The 18487-nt window shown below is 34.9% G+C and overlaps 1 protein-coding gene and 1 long non-coding RNA gene across 5 annotated transcripts in view; one reads left to right on the forward strand and one right to left on the reverse strand.

The window, feature by feature from the left end:
- Window positions 1-10863: 10863 nt before the first annotated feature.
- LOC128864940 (uncharacterized) overlaps window positions 10864-18487 on the forward strand; it is a 271539-nt gene continuing 263915 nt past the window's right edge. For 2 of the 3 annotated variants that reach the window (XM_054104726.1, XM_054104725.1), the window contains exon 1: window positions 10864-12955. The gene's annotated coding sequence lies outside the window, so the exon portion shown is untranslated. The remainder of the gene's footprint in view (window positions 12956-18487) is intronic. The other variant, XM_054104727.1, reaches the window with a different exon arrangement.
- Window positions 16293-17870, reverse strand: LOC128864942 (uncharacterized). 2 transcript variants are annotated; one of them, XR_008454726.1, is made up of 4 exons: window positions 17779-17870; window positions 17447-17681; window positions 17158-17383; window positions 16293-16700 (listed from the first exon to the last, which is right to left on the reverse strand). It is a non-coding gene; the product is annotated as an uncharacterized LOC128864942 (long non-coding RNA). The 2 variants fall into 2 exon arrangements; XR_008454725.1 differs by lacking the exon at window positions 16293-16700 and having other exon boundaries at window positions 17014-17383.

The following is an 18487-nucleotide window of genomic DNA, read 5'->3' on the forward strand; positions in this document are numbered from 1 at the left end:
TGAAATATTTTATTTTAATACACAAAATTCTTTGTCATGACATGCCATTTGAAGATGAATATTATTTGTGAAAAATTACGTCGGGTAAGTGGTGCCCATCCTCCTGAATGCAGTTTTCCAGCCTTCTCCAAAAATTGGCCATCACACGAGTCAGCAGTTCAACATCAATTGTAGCCACTTCTTTCCTGATTGCCTCTTTCAGTTCTGCCAATGTGCGGGGTCTGTGAGAGTATACACGTGATTGGTATCTCAAATCCCACAGAAAAAAGTCACAAGTGCTCAAGTCAGGTGATCTCGGGGGCCACGGGATGTCGTCAAAACGTGAAATTAAGCTTTCAGGGAACGATTGAAATGCACACGAAAAAGTCGCTGCGCGGTAATAACAGACCCGCCATTCTGCACAAATGCGTCATACGCAAACATGTGATGTTCAACCGTCCAACGCTCCATAGCTACTGAAACGGCATCGAATGGCGAGATTACTGGCTTGTAATTCGCCTCCCTACTCCTCTCACCGGCAGAGTACTAGCCATCCCAAAAACGTCAGATTCCCGTCGGTCACCCTGTATATATATAACGGGTGATTTTTTAGCTATTATCTTTTTAAGCAGTTGGTTTAAGCAGCTGACGCACGTTCCGTATTTTGTTTCACTGTCAAACATCTTCAGTTTGGTCTGTAATTTAACCATGAATCGTCTTACAAACGAACAACGCTTGCAAATTATTGAACTTTATTATAAAAATGCGTGTTCTGTTAAGAAAGTTTATCGCGCGCTTCTAATTTTATGGTCAGCTTAATCGACCCACTGAAGCAGCTATTCGAGCTATTGTGACTAAATTTAGAACCAAATTCACATTATTGGACATCAAACCAGCAACACGCTTACGCAGAGTGCGAACTGAAGAAAATATCGCAGCTGTATCGGCCAGTGTTAATGATGACCATCAATCATCGATTCGTCGCCGTTCGCAGCAATTGGGCCTCTGTTACTCAACAACGTGGAAATTTTTGCGAAAGGATTTAGGTGGGAAGCTGGTGCAAGAATTGAAGTCGAACGACCTACCACAACACAGAATTTTTGGTGAATGGGCTCTTGGAAAGTTGGCCGAAGATCCACTTTTTTATCGAAAAATTGTGTTCAGCGACGAAGCTCATTTTTGGATCAATGGCTACGTAAATAAGCAGAATTGTCGTTTTAGGAGTGAAGATCAGGCAGAAGAATTGCAAGAGCTCCCAATGTATCCAGAAAAGGTCACACTTTGGTGTTGGTGCGATTTATGGGCTGGAGGTATCATTGGACCGTACTTCTTCAAAGATGCTGCGAATCGTAACGTAACTGTGAATGGTGAGCGCTAGCGGGAAATTATGTCCAACTTTTTTTTGCCCAAAATGCAAGAGCTTGACTTGCATGACATGTGGTTTAAGCAAGACGGTACCACATGCCACACAGCACGCGCAACAATGGACTCGTCGAGAGGCGAGTTCGGTGAACATTTTATTTCACGTTCGGGACCTGTCAATTGGCCACCCAAATCGTGCGATATAACGTCTTTAGATTATTTTTTGTGGGGCTATGTTAAAGCTCATGTCTGTGCAGACAAGCCAGCTTCAACTGACGCATTGGAAGACAACATTAAAGCATTTATATGTGAGATACCGGCCGAAACATTGGAGAGAGTATTCCAAAATTGGACTAAGCGAATGGACCATTTAAAGCACAGTCGCGGTAAACATTTGCATGAAATAATATTGAAATATTAAATTATATGGACTATCGATTTATATAAGAATTTCATGCATTTTTCTAAATTTTACGTGTGCTTTTCTGAAAAACTTTCCTATAGCTCTTAAACAATCACCCTTTATATAAATATAAATATATATGTAATTGGCGCGTATAAAATATTAAAATATTAAATTATAGAATTTAAAATATATGAAAAAAATTAATAAAAAAAAGAAAAAAATATAAGCAAAAATTAATAAAAAAGTATTATAAAAAAAATTATTAAATATAATAAAAGATAAAAATATAAAGTAAAAAAATATAAAAAATAGAATAAAACAATTAAAAAAATAAAATAAAGAATTTATAATACAAAAAATTTAATAAAAAGTATATGAAAATGAAATAAAACAAATAAAGAATAAAGAAATGAAAAAAACAGAAGAAATATAAAAAATTAAATAAAAAATATATAAAAATAAAATGAAAAATCATATTAAAAAAAATTTAATAAAAACAACGTAGAAAAATATAATATAAAAAATATACTAAGATGATTAAAAAAATATTTAGAAAAAAAATATAATCAAATAATATAAAAAATAGAATAAAAAAATGAAAAAATTAAAAGGAAAAAATTAAAAAAATATAAAAAAGAAAGAAATAGAATAAAAGAAATATACAAATAAAATGAAAATGAAAAAATATTGTAAAAAATATAAAAGATACAGTAAAAAAACGATGAAAGCTATAACATAAAAAATATACGAAAAATTTTAATAATAAAAAAAAAATTAATAAATATATTAATATAAAACAAAAATATGAGCAAATAGTAATATATAAAACAAATATTATAAAAAAAGTGTAAAATAAATTTAAAAAAATAAAATTTAAAATAGAATAAAAAATTTAAAATAAAAAACTTTAATTTAAAATAAAAACAATTTGAAAAATAATAAAAAAAGTTCCCCTGCTTATTATTATTTACAATTTAAAAAATAATAAAATAAATAAATAATATAAAAAAGTATAATCAAGTAATGCAAAAAATAGAATGAAAAATATATATAAAAATAATATTAAAAATGGAATAAAACATATAAAAAATAATATGTAAAAATTGGAAAATCTATAGTAAAACTATAATAAAAAAATATTAAAATATAGCAAATAAATTGAAAAAATATAGTAAGACAAATATAAAAATAAAATTTAAAAAATATGCAAAATAGAAAAATACATAAAGATCTTAATAAAAAAACGTAGAAAAATTTAATATGAAAATATACAAAAAAATTTTATAAAAAATATATACAAAAATTACCCCTACAAAAGGATGGTTAAGTTTCAAGGGCCGGAGTTAATTTTGAATAAAATATAATTTTTTTTAAGAAATTATTGCCATTTCTCATTATTATGATACTAATGGTACGGCTCAATTACGCATGAAACAAAATATTGGCGAAATGACCGCCGCCGTCTCGGCGGCACACCTCCATGGTCCATATTTTCGATGACGCTGAGGCATAATTGAGGTTCTATGCCGTTAATGTGCCGAATGATCTCATCCTTTAGCTCTTGAATTCTTGCTGGCTTATCGACGTACACCTTTTCTGTCAAATAACCTCAAAGAAGGAAGTCCAACAGTGTCAAATCACATGAACTTAGCGGCCAATTGACATCGCCGCGACATGAGATTATTTGGCCACCAACTTTTTTGCGCAAAAGAGTCATTGTTTCGTTAGCTGTGTGACAAGTGGCACCGTCCTGCTGAAACGATATATCGGCCACATCCATATCTTCCAATTCGGGCCCTTAAAAAGTTCGTTATCATCTCACGATAGAGAACAATAGTCACAGTAACTGCCTGACCGGCCTCATTTTGGAAAAAATACGGCCCAATGATGCCGCCGGCCCATAAACCGCACCAAACAGTTATTCTTTGTGGGTGCATTGGTTCTTCGGCAATCACTCTTGGATTATCATTCGCCCAAATGTGGCAATTCTGCTTATTGACGAATCCACTGAGGTGAAAATGTGCCTCATCACTGAAGATGATTTTCTTCGAAAATTGGTCATTCACTGTTGCCATTTCCTGCCACCATTCTGACCATTGCTCGATTATGTATCTTTCCATGGTTCAAATTGAGTTAGTCTGAAATTGAAAAATGATAAATGAAATGCAGAAAAAAGCTTGACGTTTAGGTATGGTTTGCATTTAACATCGGCCCTTGAAATTTAATCACCCTTTATTTTATGGACAAACTTTAAGGGCTTAGTGTGGCAAACACTTTGTTGATATTCGTATGTACTCTATGGGATTAAGTTATTCGATGAATTCAGATCCAATGATTCTTCTTACTAAATGATATCGGTGATGGGGGCTTAAAAGACTTGAAAACAAGATGAAATTTAAAATAGACTGTTATCGTATCGGATCCCGAACCCACGGCAGATTGACATGACTTGGCTATAGTTTGCTCCCACAAAAGCTTAACCTGGCTACCAATCGCTTAGTAGGTTATCGAATCAGTTGAGAAACAGTCTGGTTATGCTGTAATTGTTTGTAAATAAGTTGCGTTAAATTTTACAGATTAAGGCCACATCTCGTTATTTAACTTGCGTAAGAAACCTTGAGCGCTTCCACGATATGTACGAGTAACTTACCCTTGGGTGCATACATATGTACAGTTGTGCTCATCCAATTAGGCCACTCGTATGACCAAACCAACGTGGCATGGTAATTCATTGAAACAAGGCAAATAAAAACAACAATTACCATTTTAAGAAAGGAAATTAGTTTTATTTAATTGTTTTAACTTACAAATATGCAACAAAGTATGCATTAAAAAAATAAAATAAAAATATCTTCGTGATGATGAAATTTCAGTGCTCATGTAATTAAGCCACCTGTGAGAAAGTTGTTGTAGTTAAAGGAAATTCGACATTAACGAGTCAAAAACTAACCAAAGCTAGATTAGTATTTTGTTGGGAAACCCTTTTTCAAAATAACTTCCCTACAGCGACTGCTCATTGTTCGGACTAGTGTCTTGCATTGGTCCGGTGTAATTTTACCCCATTCCTCGTGTATCATTGCCCACAATGTTGCTTTATTACACGGTTTTCTAGCAGAAACTGACCTTTTAATAATGCCCCATAAATTTTCAATGGGGTTCAAGTCGGGGCTTTGAGCCGGCTACTCCAAACAATTTATTTTCTTTGCCACAAACCAGTCCTTAACAACCCTGGAGCAGTGCTTGGGGTCGTTATCTTGCTGAAAAACCCAAGCTAACGGCAGATCATCAGCATAGTCGCCATCCAAATGTTCCGCAAGGATATCTTTGTACATAACACCTGTCATTTTTCCATCTATTTTAACAATTGGGCCTACGCCAGATGCGTTGAAACATCCCCACACCATTACAGAAGACCTCCCGTGTTTCACAGTCCTCTTAGTATACCTTGGACTTAACTCAGTTAATGGGGGTCGCCTTACATAGGGTCTGCCATCGTTTCCAAATACATTGAATTTGGATTCATCGCTCCATACCACTAGATCTCAGAATTTTGCGCCTTTCTGTTGGTGCTGCTTCGCAAAGCTAAGTCTTCTTGCAATGTTTTTTTTTTGACACGTTAGGTTTCCTTCGTGCGATTCGCCCATTTAAGGAATTTTCTTGTAAACGCCGCCGAATGGTTTGAGCTGAAACTTTTACGTTATGGTACTCCTCCATTCGAGTCCTTATTTCAGTAGAAGTCAAAAAAGGATCCACCTTACTCATGTGAACAATTTTTCTGTCATCGTAACACGTGGTCTTTCTTGGCTTTTTACGCGGCAAATTCTCAAAACTCTTCTTTGTTTTGAAATGTTTGAGTGCATTCTTAACTCTTCCCCTCGAAAAAGTCAGAAAATCTGCTACTTTTGTAACGTTTTTATGCTTTAGAAAGCATTCCCGTATAATTTTTCTTTCCTGAGGAGTTGAACTCTTATTTTTCCCCATACTGACGAAAAAATTATTTAAATTATCCGAAAACCAGTTCAAAATAACTTAAAAGTAACTACTTTGGGATTTACTTTTATAACTTTTATAATAAATTATTATCTTCTTTACTTAACCTGCACTGGCTTAATTCTGTGAGCACGCGTGGCTTTACGTATTTTGATACTATTCTGAACTTTACCCAAATGCATTGTTAACTTTTGTTTTTGTTTGTCTCCTTATTTTCGTCATAGGTAACAGTTCTTAATTTTATTACCGTTATGCAAAATCTTGGTTTATATATGTTGTGTTTTTGTTAAATCCACATGCTCTATGTAGTGGCCTAATTGTATGAGCACAAGTGTATATGCATGTGTGTATGTATGAATTCATATTAATACAATTCATATAATTTAATAGAGTTGAAGCAGCGAATATCTCTGGCTGAAGTATTGTAACTTTACATGTTCATCAATGCGCAACAGGAAATCGTTTTATCTAGATGAGGAATGTATTCAACAGCATTCTGCGTTTATCTGTGTAGCTGTTTCGTATGATTCCAAAATGTTTCGCTTCATTCGAGAGAGCAACTTAACGAATGCAGCTCTTATACACTTGTAAGATAACATTATCTAACACAGATTTTATGTTACAAGTTTGCTGTTAAGGACTGCAGAATGTTAAGACATAGAATGTTAATGCCATTATCAGTGTTTACATTTCTCTGTTAGCATGAACATTAACATTCTCTGGTTAAGACTAATTTTACAGGTAGCAGAGAGTTAAAGGATTAACATTCACTGCAGTTAGCTTGGTAAACACTCTGTTACGAACATTTTTCATTTAACCGAGAACCTGTAAGAACTTACATGGCACACAGGTAAATATTTTAATGTTAATTTGGATATTAACAGAGCAACTCAGCAAATCATAGTTAATAATTGTCTAAGGTAGGAATGAGATTTGAGGTTGGAAGCAAAATTAATAAAATATTGTATTTACAATTTAAATCAGAAAAACCGTGACCTGAAAAACATAGCGTTAAAGGTCCATAAATTCTTAAAATAAACCAGATAACTTTATTTAATAATAACTACTGACTTATCTAAGGATTTTCAAATGGGGCGGGCTCTACCTTATAAAAAAATTCCATTAATAATAGGACTATGAATAAGTTCGTGCGGTTTTTTTCGAAATTTGAAACTTTATTGACGTAAAATGGTTACAAATTTAATATTCAAAATATTGTCCATCGCTTACTACTACTTTTTCCCATCTTTCTGGCAATTCACGGATTCCCTTTGTGAAAAATTCGGTCGGTTTTGCCGCAATCCACGAATCGATCCATTTTTTGACTTCATCGTAATTACGGAAGTGCTGGTCAGCCAGGCCATGTTGCATCGATCGGAAGAGATAGTAATCGGATGGCGCAAGGTCTGGACTATACAGCGGGTGGGGTAGGACATCCCATTTGAGCGTTTCTAAGTATGTTTTGACCACTTGTGCAACATGTGGCCGAGCATTGTCATGTTGCAAAATAACTTTGTCGTGTCTATCGGCGTATTGCGGCCGTTTTTCTCGCAGTGCTCGGCTCAAACGCATCAATTGTCGTCGGTAGACATCCCCCGTAATCGTTTCATTCGGTTTCAGTAGCTCATAATACACAACACCCAGCTGGTCCCACCAGATACACAGCATAACCTTCAGGCCATGAATATTCTGCGCCGACGTCGATGTTGAAGCATGGCCAGGGTATCCATACGTTGCCCGACGTTTTGGATTGTCATAATGGACCCACTTTTCATCGCCAGTCACAATTCGATGCAAAAACCGGTTCTTTTGTGCCGTTGAAGCAGTTGTTCGCATGCCATAAAACGGCGTTCAACGTCTCTTGGCTTCAATTCATACGGCACCCAATGGCCTACCTTTCGGATCATTCCCTTGGCTTTTAAACGTTTGGAAATGGTTGATTGATCAACTCCCAAAGTTTTTGCAACCTCTTCTTGCGTTTGAGCCGGATCTTGATCGAGCAATTCCTCCAATTCGGTATCCATGAACTTTGGCGGCGCACCCTCGCGCTCTTCGTCTTCCAAGCCAAAATCACCACTTTTAAAGCGTGCAAACCACTTCTGGCACGTTCGCTCAGATAGAGCATGCTCACCATAAACTTCCACCAAGATACGATGACTTTCGGCTGCTTTTTTCTTCATATTAAAATAATGAAGAAGAATTCCCCGCAAAAACACATTATTTGGCACGAAATTCGACATTTTCAAGTGTGGTAAAAATATTGTTGTTTACGCTTCAAATAAAAAACTTATACTGACGTTTGTGCCTTACGACAGCAGCTCTCCAATGAATGTTTGGAAATGTGGATCGATGGAATAATAATCAAGTTACGCCATCTGTTGTAAAACCGCACGAACTTATAAATAGACCTATTACCTCAGCCGTCAGTGCAAGAAAGGACTTTCAAGTTCCGTCAACTTAACAAAAAAAATGAATGGGAGTCGTTATACGAATAGAGTTCGTGCTATAAAACGAAATAAATCCAAGTTGCAACCTTCATGCAATTTATGTTACAACGATTTTTTTGCTGTTATAGGATAAGTCTGAGTATTCATTCGATAGAACTCTTTCTGCTCTACAAAACTATGTTAATTTTATTTTTTAGTTGTTAAATTTTTATTAGTTATGAGGCTTAGAAAAGGAATACCCAGGAGGCAAAAGTCAATATTTCCGACACCTGCTCTGCTTTGTTTTTCATCGAGATCAAAAAGCTACCGAAGCAGCCCGGGACATTTGCGACGTGTATGGAGAAGGTGTCATAGGCGAGTCTACAACTCGGAAAAGGTTTGCAAAGTTGAAAAATGGCGACTTTGACGTCGATGACACATCCCGCAGCGGCCTTCTGAATTTCTTTGAAGAACGTCTCAAATCACTTTTGAATTAGGTCGCCAAACCAGTCGTGAAATGACGGAAAAAATGAACTGCGATCATAGAACGATTCTCAATCACCTTTATTCAATGGGTTTTACGGAAAAATTGGGAGCGTGGGTGCCTCACGAGCTCAGCAAAAGAAGCAAAGAAAGTCGTCTTCAAATTGCTTCTCAGCATCTCGCTCCCCTTCAAGCCACACGCTGTTTATGAGCGCTTTTTATACCGAATCGTCACGAAAGATGGAAATGGTGCCTATACAGCAACATGAAGCAAAGAAAGGAGTGGGAGATACGTCAACGCCGAGAGTCAAGCCGGATCTTCATCCAAAGAAGATGATGATAAGTGTTTGGTGGGACTGGGAGGGCATGATGCACTGGAAAATGCTCGAAAAGAATGCCACGGTCAGTAATAAGCTCTACATTACTTAGCTACACCACGTGAATGAGGCTATTCGACTGAAAAGATGTAATCGACATGGTCAGACCATACTCCTTCACGACAACACCAGGCCTCATGTTGCACAAGTCGTCAAAGCTGCACTCCAAGAGCTCGAATGGAAGGTCCTTCAACATCCGCCGTATTCTCCGGACCTTGTACCGACCGATTACCATCTTTTCCGCTCGCTGTCAAACCATATGAAGGGCGTTACCTTCGATAACAAAGAGGTCCTTAAAAACTGGCTCAACAACTTCTTTGGCACCAGACCAGGCGATTTTTTCGCAGAATGGCATCAACTAATTGGTCTGTCTATACAAATTTTCGTTACCCCAGAGAAACTGTGCTGCATATATTGAGGTGTTAGAGGATGGATAGTGAAACCGGTGACTATCCATAATCTTTCAGCAAGACCCTGCTCGTTCACAAAAGGCGATGACGCCACAAGTTTGGATGGTTGAAAATTGACATGGCCACATAGCAGCGAACTTATGGCCCCCTAACTCCCTAGAACTTAATCTCCTGGATTACTACGTATGGGGCGTGGTTATGCGTGAAACCAATAAGCAACCTCATAGCACCACTTCTTCTCTGAAAGCTGCAATTAATTCCGTTATGATCAATATGAATAAGAAGCATTTGATTCCGACACGCAATCGTTTCCGTATCCGGATCGAGGAGATTATTGCAGCTGATAGAAATTTGATTTAATGATTTTATATCAAGTTAATGTTGGGTAAAAATACGTGCATTTTTCTTAATTTTCTTCAAAATAAAAGCTAATTAGTTTTACTCTCAAGTTGTCCTAACGCACGCTCTAAGCGCTAGTGTTACAGAAAAACTGGTAACCAGTGAATTTTAATATTTTTTTTAATGCAAGCGAAGAATTTTGTAATTTTGCAAATAGTAAAATAGTTAAAAGTTGAATAAGGAAATCTTGAGGTCCGAGCTTTCTGGTGTTTTCATTTTTAGTGTGGTGCAAAACTCATTGTGGTGTCTATTTGGTCAGTGTTCTAAAAGTCTTTACTAGCGACTCTTTCAAATCTCCTTTGAACTAAAAATTTTTAACAGTAACATTTGCGCCTTAACATTGCATCAACATTCTCTGCTGCAATGCTGTAAAACTATCTAAAGCAAGCTTCACTGTCCCACACCTCAAGGCGGCAGAAAAATATTTACGCTCTGCAGATAATAACAATGTTTTCTGCTTGGCAGAATTACCAAAGGCCTTCGATAAGATATTTCTTCGTTGAACTCTCTGTTTTGGTTGCTCGGTGCATGCAGCTGAGCACTCATAGCCCAATATCTTCATGTTTTCGGATGCTTTCGTTACTATTCACTTACAGTTGCAGAGAGCAAACATTTGAGGAAAATTGTTAACTCAGCGCAACAATTCCGATAGGAATATTTGTAGCGCTCTCTTCCGCTCCAATTGCAACGACAATTATGATCTACCTATTGCCACATTACAACCGGCGGCTGTAAATGCAATGCACTTTCTCTCCTCACAAAGTACGGTTTCAAGTGTTTCTCTCAACACCCGGGAGCGCTCTGATGCATTGTATTGCGCACCATCGCCTTGAATGACGACAACAACACAATCCTCGCCACCACCAACACCACCACCACGAACTTCACTACTAATAACATCAACGACGACGACGACTTCATCCACCTAGCACAACATGCACGCGCTCACCATACATTTGAAGGGCCGCCAGTGAGCCATCGGCCAACTGTAACGTAACTGTGCAACGAATGGACGCACAGTCGCAGCCGAACACTCTACGGAGTCAGAACAAATTCATTTGAAGCGCGCATAAACGTCAGCTACGCAATCAACCGAACGATTGTGTGTGGTGGTACGTCCGTCAAAACAACGGGATTTTTTGGTTTTTATTTTTCGTGTAACATCGACAAGTCGAAGAACAACAACACATTAAAAGTCGTTGCTGGTTGAGGTGTTTTGCCGTTGAGTTGACGTTGAACGTGTACGGGCGCGTATGAGTGTGCGTGTATGTGTATATTTCCGCCGCTTGGATGTTGATATTCGTTGACGTCGCGTCGTCGCGCAAAACGAACTTTGCATGTTTCGTCGCTGTATTTCCGGCAACAGCGCGCGTACTTTTCTTCTTACGAAAGTATTAAATTATGAAGTAAAAAATTGCTAACGAAAATTTTCGCTAAGTATACAATGTACACACACACACACACATGCATATACGCTTAAATATGTATGTGAAAGTGCTAGTGCAAGAAAAATAATGTAAAAATTTTTGTGTGAGAAATATTTCTGATTTATATGGCACAAATTGTTGCTGGTAAAATCTCTGCTGCAGAAAATGCTTAGAAAGTTAAAGTACGATATGACAACGACGATGTTGTCAGTGATTGCGGTGCGGCGAAGCAACAATTATGTTGGATGAAAAAAAAAAAAAACGACGAATGCAATTTAACAAAGTTTTATATGGAGGTGTGCAAATATTTGCTATTATCGCAGAAAGATTTTTAAGCAATGGAAATAATTTAACAAAAATCGAACGCAAAAATTAACGAAATTTCGCAGCAAAATCACAGTTGGTTTTTTTTGGCGAAAAATGTGTGACGTTAAAAAAACGTAACGTATTAAAAAAAATGTGACAGAAAAAATTTAAAATACAAGCAAGAAAATAATAAAAATAAGCAACAGTCGTAACGAAAATGCAGCTGCATAAATGTAGTAAAAATATTTTTGCTGCTAACGAGTGTCTACGTTGTTTTAGCTGAAATTAGCAAGAAAAGAAAAGAAAATTAATGGTAACGTTTTTATGCAAAGAAGATCTCGAAAAATATAAAAGTCATACAAATTTCATAGCAAAACTTTTCTGAACCTTTTTGTGTTATTTTTGAACGCAGAAAAATTTTAAAGCTGTTTGGCGCATAAGCGAAACTGCATTGAGAATAAATTCGCTGTGGAATGGTGAAAAAATCGCATCTCACAAGAGGAACAAATTTCAAAGTCTTAAATAGCAATTCGTGTAAATTTTAGCAAAAAAAAAAATAAAAATATTCTTACTTAAAAAACAAAGAAATTACTGTGAGTCTGTAAAGTACGTGCACATATCAAGCAAAAAAAAAAAATAAACAAAAACAAATAAACAAAAATAAGCAACAAGCAAAAACAAAACAGATTTTTTTTCCATAAAATCAATGAAAAGTTAATTCAAAACACAAAACTGCTGCTGATAACAAAAGAAAGCAGCCAGTGTGGCTTTTATGAAAAACTAAAAAATAAAAATTAACAACAAACAAAACAAAAGCAAAACAAAACAAACAAACTTTGCTTTGTGTCGTCGCTGTCTGCTGTGAATGAAAATTTTTTGCATTTATTTATTAACTAAAACGGAAAACATAGATTGCGCCTTTAATTCAACTAAAAATTTTACAAATTTACGACTTACAAAAGAAAAAATAAACAAAAAATTGTAGCATTTAAAGCAACGCAACGCTTTACGTTAAAATTTCAGTGCACACTCGCTAAAAAAAAATACAAATTTGTGTGGTTGTAAATTTTCGTGTTCAAGCAATTAAAGCCAACTTAAAGCCTACATACCTAGGGGGCATACCTACTACTACTCCCTTCACAGCGCATCTGTGGAATTGCTTCATTTTTTTAATTTACTTGCTGTTGCCTTCGAAAAGTGTTACACTTGCGTGAGTGTGCTTATATTTTTCGAATAGTGTTCTTGTTGATTTTGTAAAACTTTTGCTGCATGCATTTTTAATGGATTTTTACACTTCAACTACTGCGCTGCTGTGCGAGTCTGTGTGGATTTAATATTGATCACTGCATGTGCATGAAAAAAGTTTACACCAACAACTCTCTATAAAAAGGTGAGTGGCGATTTCATTATACTCTCCTACGCCGTATAGCTGGCTTATAATTCATATAATTAATTAATTAATTAATTAAGGGCATATCTGTGTGTTAACTACTGGTCGGATTTTATTTTTTTTTTACTATGTTTTGTGTGCTTTCGTTTCACTTTTTATGTGGGCTGGCTGTATTGGCCAAATGCGTATCGAATTGTGATTTTCCAGTTGTGTAGCGGAAGAGTAATAAAAAAAGTGTATTGGGTGGTTACGGTAAATAAAATTTTATTCTTATGTTGGCAAGCGAAATTTTATGAAATTATTGAATTTATTGGAAAATTTTGAAATTGCTGTCGTTTGCGCTGATTGGAAATGAAGGGACTCAAAAAGAACAAAAAAAATTTTTTTTTTTTTTTTAATTTTTATGAAATTAATAAATTAATAAAAAATTTGAAATCGCGCTGGCTTGCGCTGTTTGGAAATAGGGTGACAAAAAAACAATTGAAAATAAATAAAAAAAAAAATTGAAAAAAAAATTAGAAAAAAAATTGAAAAAAATGTATTTTTAATAAAAAAAATTCAAATCGGTGTTTTCCAAAAGAAAAAAAATTAAAAAAAAAAAATTTTTGTATGATATTAATGAATTGATAAAAATTTTGAAATCGCTCGCTTGGGCGAATTGGAAATAGAGTGACTAAACAAATTTCAAAAGGAAAAAAAATTTAAAAAAAATTTTGTAAGAAATAAATTAATAAAAAATTTGAAATCGCTCTGGCTTGCGCTGTTTGGAAATAGAGTGACTAAAAAAAAAGAAATTAAAGAAAAAAAATTTTTTTATGAAATTTATGAATTAATAAAAATTTTGAAATGGCTCTGACTTGCGCTGTTTGGAAATGGAAGGACTCAGAAACAAAAAAAAACAAACACAATTAAAAATTTTTTTTAATGAAATTAATGAGTTAATAAAAATTTTGAGATCGCTCGTTTGCGCTGATTGGAAATAGAGTTACTAAAAAAAAATTGAAAAAAAAAAATTAAAAAAAAAAATTAAAAAAAAAAGTTTTGAAAAAAAATTTTGAAAAAAAATTTTGAAAAACAAATTGAAAAAAAAAATTTTTAATAAAAAAAATTCAAATCGGTATTTTCTAAAATGCCACCAAGTGTTTCAAACTACATATATATATAGCGGTCAAAAAAAAAATATTCGCCATAAATATTAAAGTTTATTATTTTGTCAATAAAAAACTGTTGAATGTTAAACTTAACAAAAGGAAGGAACACAAAATTTTATTAAGGAACCAAAATTCAATACTCAATACAAAAAATGAGATTTCAAAACAAAAATGTAAAAAAATTCATAACTTACAAAATATATAACAAGAAGCAAGCAAAACAAATATTCGACATTGGTAATATTTTAAAAATATATTAATGATGCTACAACTTTAGTAGCGAGTTGCTTTTCCTTGTCGGCGTATGACCTCTCTCAAACGATCTGGCATAGATTTGACCAATGTTTGGGTATAGTCTGGGTCAATTTGGCTCCATTCCTCCTGCAGGATGACTTTCATCTGGTTCTTGTTTGAGAACTTGCGATTTCGGATTTTTTTCCCCCAAATGACTCCAAAGGTTCACAATGGACCTGCAAAGGACCTAAGTGTGTCTTTGTAACAACCACCCTATCTACCTACTCCAAAGCTGTTCAATTGGGTTAAGATCTGGGAACTGTGGCGGCGTTTTTATTATTTTTGGACAATTATAGAGCAGCCAAAGCTTTGTATTAATCGCGCTATGTTTGGGGTCATTGTTCTGATAGAATTTAAATCTATTTGACATACCCAATTTTTCTGCGCTTGGCTGAAAACAATTTTGCTTTAGGAGATCAATATATTTTTGCTAGTCCTTGATGCCATCAATAAATGCTAAATTGCCAACACCTGATGCCGCCATGCATCCCCATACCTTAACACACCTCCACCGTGTTTCACCGTTGGTACCATTTGTTTTTTCTTCCAATTCTGTGTTAGGCTTACGATACACCAGAACTTTGCCATCAAATCGAAAAAGGTTATATTTACTTTCATCGGCAAAAATTACATCCATCCAAAACTCAATGGGCTTATTTGCGTGTTCCTTCGCAAAGTCTAATTTTATCTTCCTATTTTTCTTCGAAATGTGTGGTTTCTTTCTGGCTGATCGCGCATGGAAGTCATGTTTTCTTAGCACATTGCTTATTGTTTGGGAAGTAACGAATACGCCTATGTGCTCCTCCAAAACCATGGCATTACTTTTCGGATCTTTTCTCATTTCCCGCACGATTCGCCGTTCATCTATTTTCGTAAGCTTGCGCGGTCGACCAGTCCTTTCCTTGTTTATCACAGTGTTTTTTGTCTTGAATTTTTTTATGATATAATGAACAGTAGTTCTTGGTTTCTGAACAATTTCTGCTATGCTTTTTTCGGTCTTTACTAATTTATAATGATGTATTATTGAATTTCTTACATCTAGAGACGCTTCTTTGCTTTTACGTCACATCTTCGTGATTACTTTTACAAAAATGAGTAAAAAATGCTCATAAATAATAAACAAGAATTCTAACGGTATTTCTACCAACAACAACAACAAATAATACAAAATACATATTCACTATAAAAGAAAAACAACGGTTGTCGAATACTTTTTTTTGCTTTGGTCTTATCCAAAAAGATGACTGAGTGTTAAAATGTGAAATATTGGTTAATTTTATAACGGTATATATTCTAAAATACTTACTACACAACGTTATCTTAATCAGAAACTTAAACATTTTTAAAGAATACTAGCATTTTGAAATCAGTTTTAAAAAATTACTCTAATGTCGAATAGTTTTTTTTGACCGCTGTATGTATGTGTGTATCTATAAACGACGCATATAGTATGGATAGTTTTACTTTGGTTAAAAAGAAGTTCATGATTTTCTCGGTAGATGGTTGTAGTGATCGATATCTCGTAAAGTATCCGTCAAACAATTTCCATTGTATACTCGCGTCAAGGTGGCCTTTCACACTAAAAAAATATTTTGCTTTTTTTTTTGTTTTTGGTTCCATTCACTTGTGAGTTACTGGGTGTTAACAATGGAAGTCAACAGAGAGAAAATTCGGTATTCGGTACATTTTAAAGTTCTTCTTTGATAAAGGCGAAATTGCAAGCCAGGCCGCTGAAATTGTGAATGGTGCTGATGGTGTTCATAGATTCTTTATGAGCAGAGTTAGGATTTAAAGGCAGCAAACATTTGAAAATAGGCAAAATGAGTTTTCAAAAAAGCCAAAAGAAAAAGGCATTTATTTTTCAATTTTTTAAATATGTACACACTTTTACGTACAGTTAAATATATTTAAAAATATATACAGAGGTTGACTATGATTTTTCGCCCTTGCTATCATAGTAGCACAGTGCCACTAAGTGTATTTTAAAATTTTCGGGTAATAACCTCATGCGATTATCACGAAGCATTGATTTGAATGAACTAAAGCTCCTCTCGACATCCACAGAGACTAATGGTGCCCAATTCAAAAACTCCACCTCGTTTGTGGTTATATTTTCTGGCCATGCTACCGACTTTTCACCATTCAGAGTCCCGGCAATTTTTTTATCACTTGCAGACCTTGATTCGCTTGAAATACCATGTTATATTTTTCCAATATTGTTGTAGTTACTAGCCCTCTGGCCTGTTTTAAATTGTTTCCTATATTCTGCAGTGCATCCAATACATTATTTATTGGCTCGCCTAAATATTAATTATTAAATTACCAATCTTAGTATATACTAGCCTAATCCGCTACTAATTGGTAGACCGTGCATTTTTCAACTCAATATTTATTAGTGCCGTTTTCACCATCTTCAGTTAACGCTAATAAGGTGCCAGTTATCTGACAGCTGACCGAACGATTTCTGTCAAATATAGTGCCAGTTAGCGTTAACTGAAGATGATGAAAACGCTCGTTATGTAATTTCGTTTAAATTTCAATATTAAAAGTAGAAAATCGGTATAAATCTACGTTCTAAAATCCAACTTTTAAGTCATTTAAAATCGTCCAGAAATAAAAATGTGTTCTGCACTTGAAAATTTTGAAATTGAAACGATTTTATATAAATAGTCCGTAAGAAAATGCATGATGAACAAGTTAATAGCGGATTTAACTAGTATATAAAAGTATGTAAATATATTTAGGTGTAAAAGTAACCTCTTTTCTGAAGAATTTTGAATGTATTTCTCTCGCCTACTATAAACCTAAAGTTAGCTTGAATATACGCCAAGTCCTCTCAAATTCCCTTGTTTGCAAACAATTTCTTTGCAAAAATAACGCAAGCCGCATCGTCATTGATACCATCAGCAATATCTTTGATTCCGTTAAAATTTTTTGCATAATATGATACTGCCTCCAACCAAGTTCCCCAGCGTGTCAAGACCTTTAAAAATGCCAAATTTTTTAATCATTTATACATACATGGATTTAAAAAAAAAAAACTTACTGGTTGAGGTGGTACAGGTAGAACTGGTTGCTTTTCTTGAAAGAATCGAATTCTTGTTGGACTTTTTGAACACATATTTTCTTTATATTTGCAACTAAGGAATCAACTTCTGCAAACTGGCTTCGCAGTTTTTCACATGCCCTGTGAACTCCGTACGCAACACATGTTATATGAATCATTCGTGGATAAAATAACTGAATCCCAACTACGCTTTTTTTCATATATGGTGCAGCGTCTGTAACAAATATCAGTACTTTATCCCGTTTTACTTCTTCTGGCCATAGAATTTTTAAGGCATCATCAAAGAGTTTAGCAATTCCCGCAACGTTTACCTTTTGTATTACTTCCGATGTTAGAAGAAAGCCTCGGCCTCCTTGCCGTAAAGGGCCGACAATGACATTGCCAGACGAATCTGCCTGCTTTGTCTGTAGTCTCATCAATTGACACAAAAATGCTGCTGTTGCCAATATGCGACCGTATTTCTTCCAAAATATTTTCATAAATTTCTTTTAAATTGTGCTTCCGCATAGTTGATTGATCAGGAACTTTTTTCTGGACATATTTTTCCATAAACGCTCTGAACTCTTTATGATTGGCTTTTATTAAGGGTATATCGCAGGCTACCATCATTTTGGTGAGATCTCTGAAAAACTCGTTTGATGTGGCATTATTTAAAAATGAAGTTATAGGTTGTGCCTTCGGAGCCAGTTTCAATGTCGCCGCTTTTTTGTGTTTTTCCGTTTGAAGATGTTGTTGAATATGGTGTTGTTTGTCGTGATTTACTTTTATTCCACAGCATGAACAAATGAGAATCTTTCCGTTAGTCGAAAGTATGTCTTCCCCAAATGCTTTTATATAGCCGCAGATTTTCGCGGAATTATAAGAATGTGCCTTAGGCATTTTAAATTATCGCAAATATTTAACTCACAAAGAAAATTAACGCACGAATTTGATAATGTCCAGTTTTATCTACAAAACAAAGAAACTCATCATATCGCAAGCTGAAGAAGAAATAGAAATCAGCTGATGAGTAGAGAGCAG

The sequence above is a fragment of the Anastrepha ludens genome, chromosome 5, assembly GCF_028408465.1.
Source record: "Anastrepha ludens isolate Willacy chromosome 5, idAnaLude1.1, whole genome shotgun sequence".
NCBI lineage: Eukaryota > Metazoa > Arthropoda > Insecta > Diptera > Tephritidae > Anastrepha > Anastrepha ludens.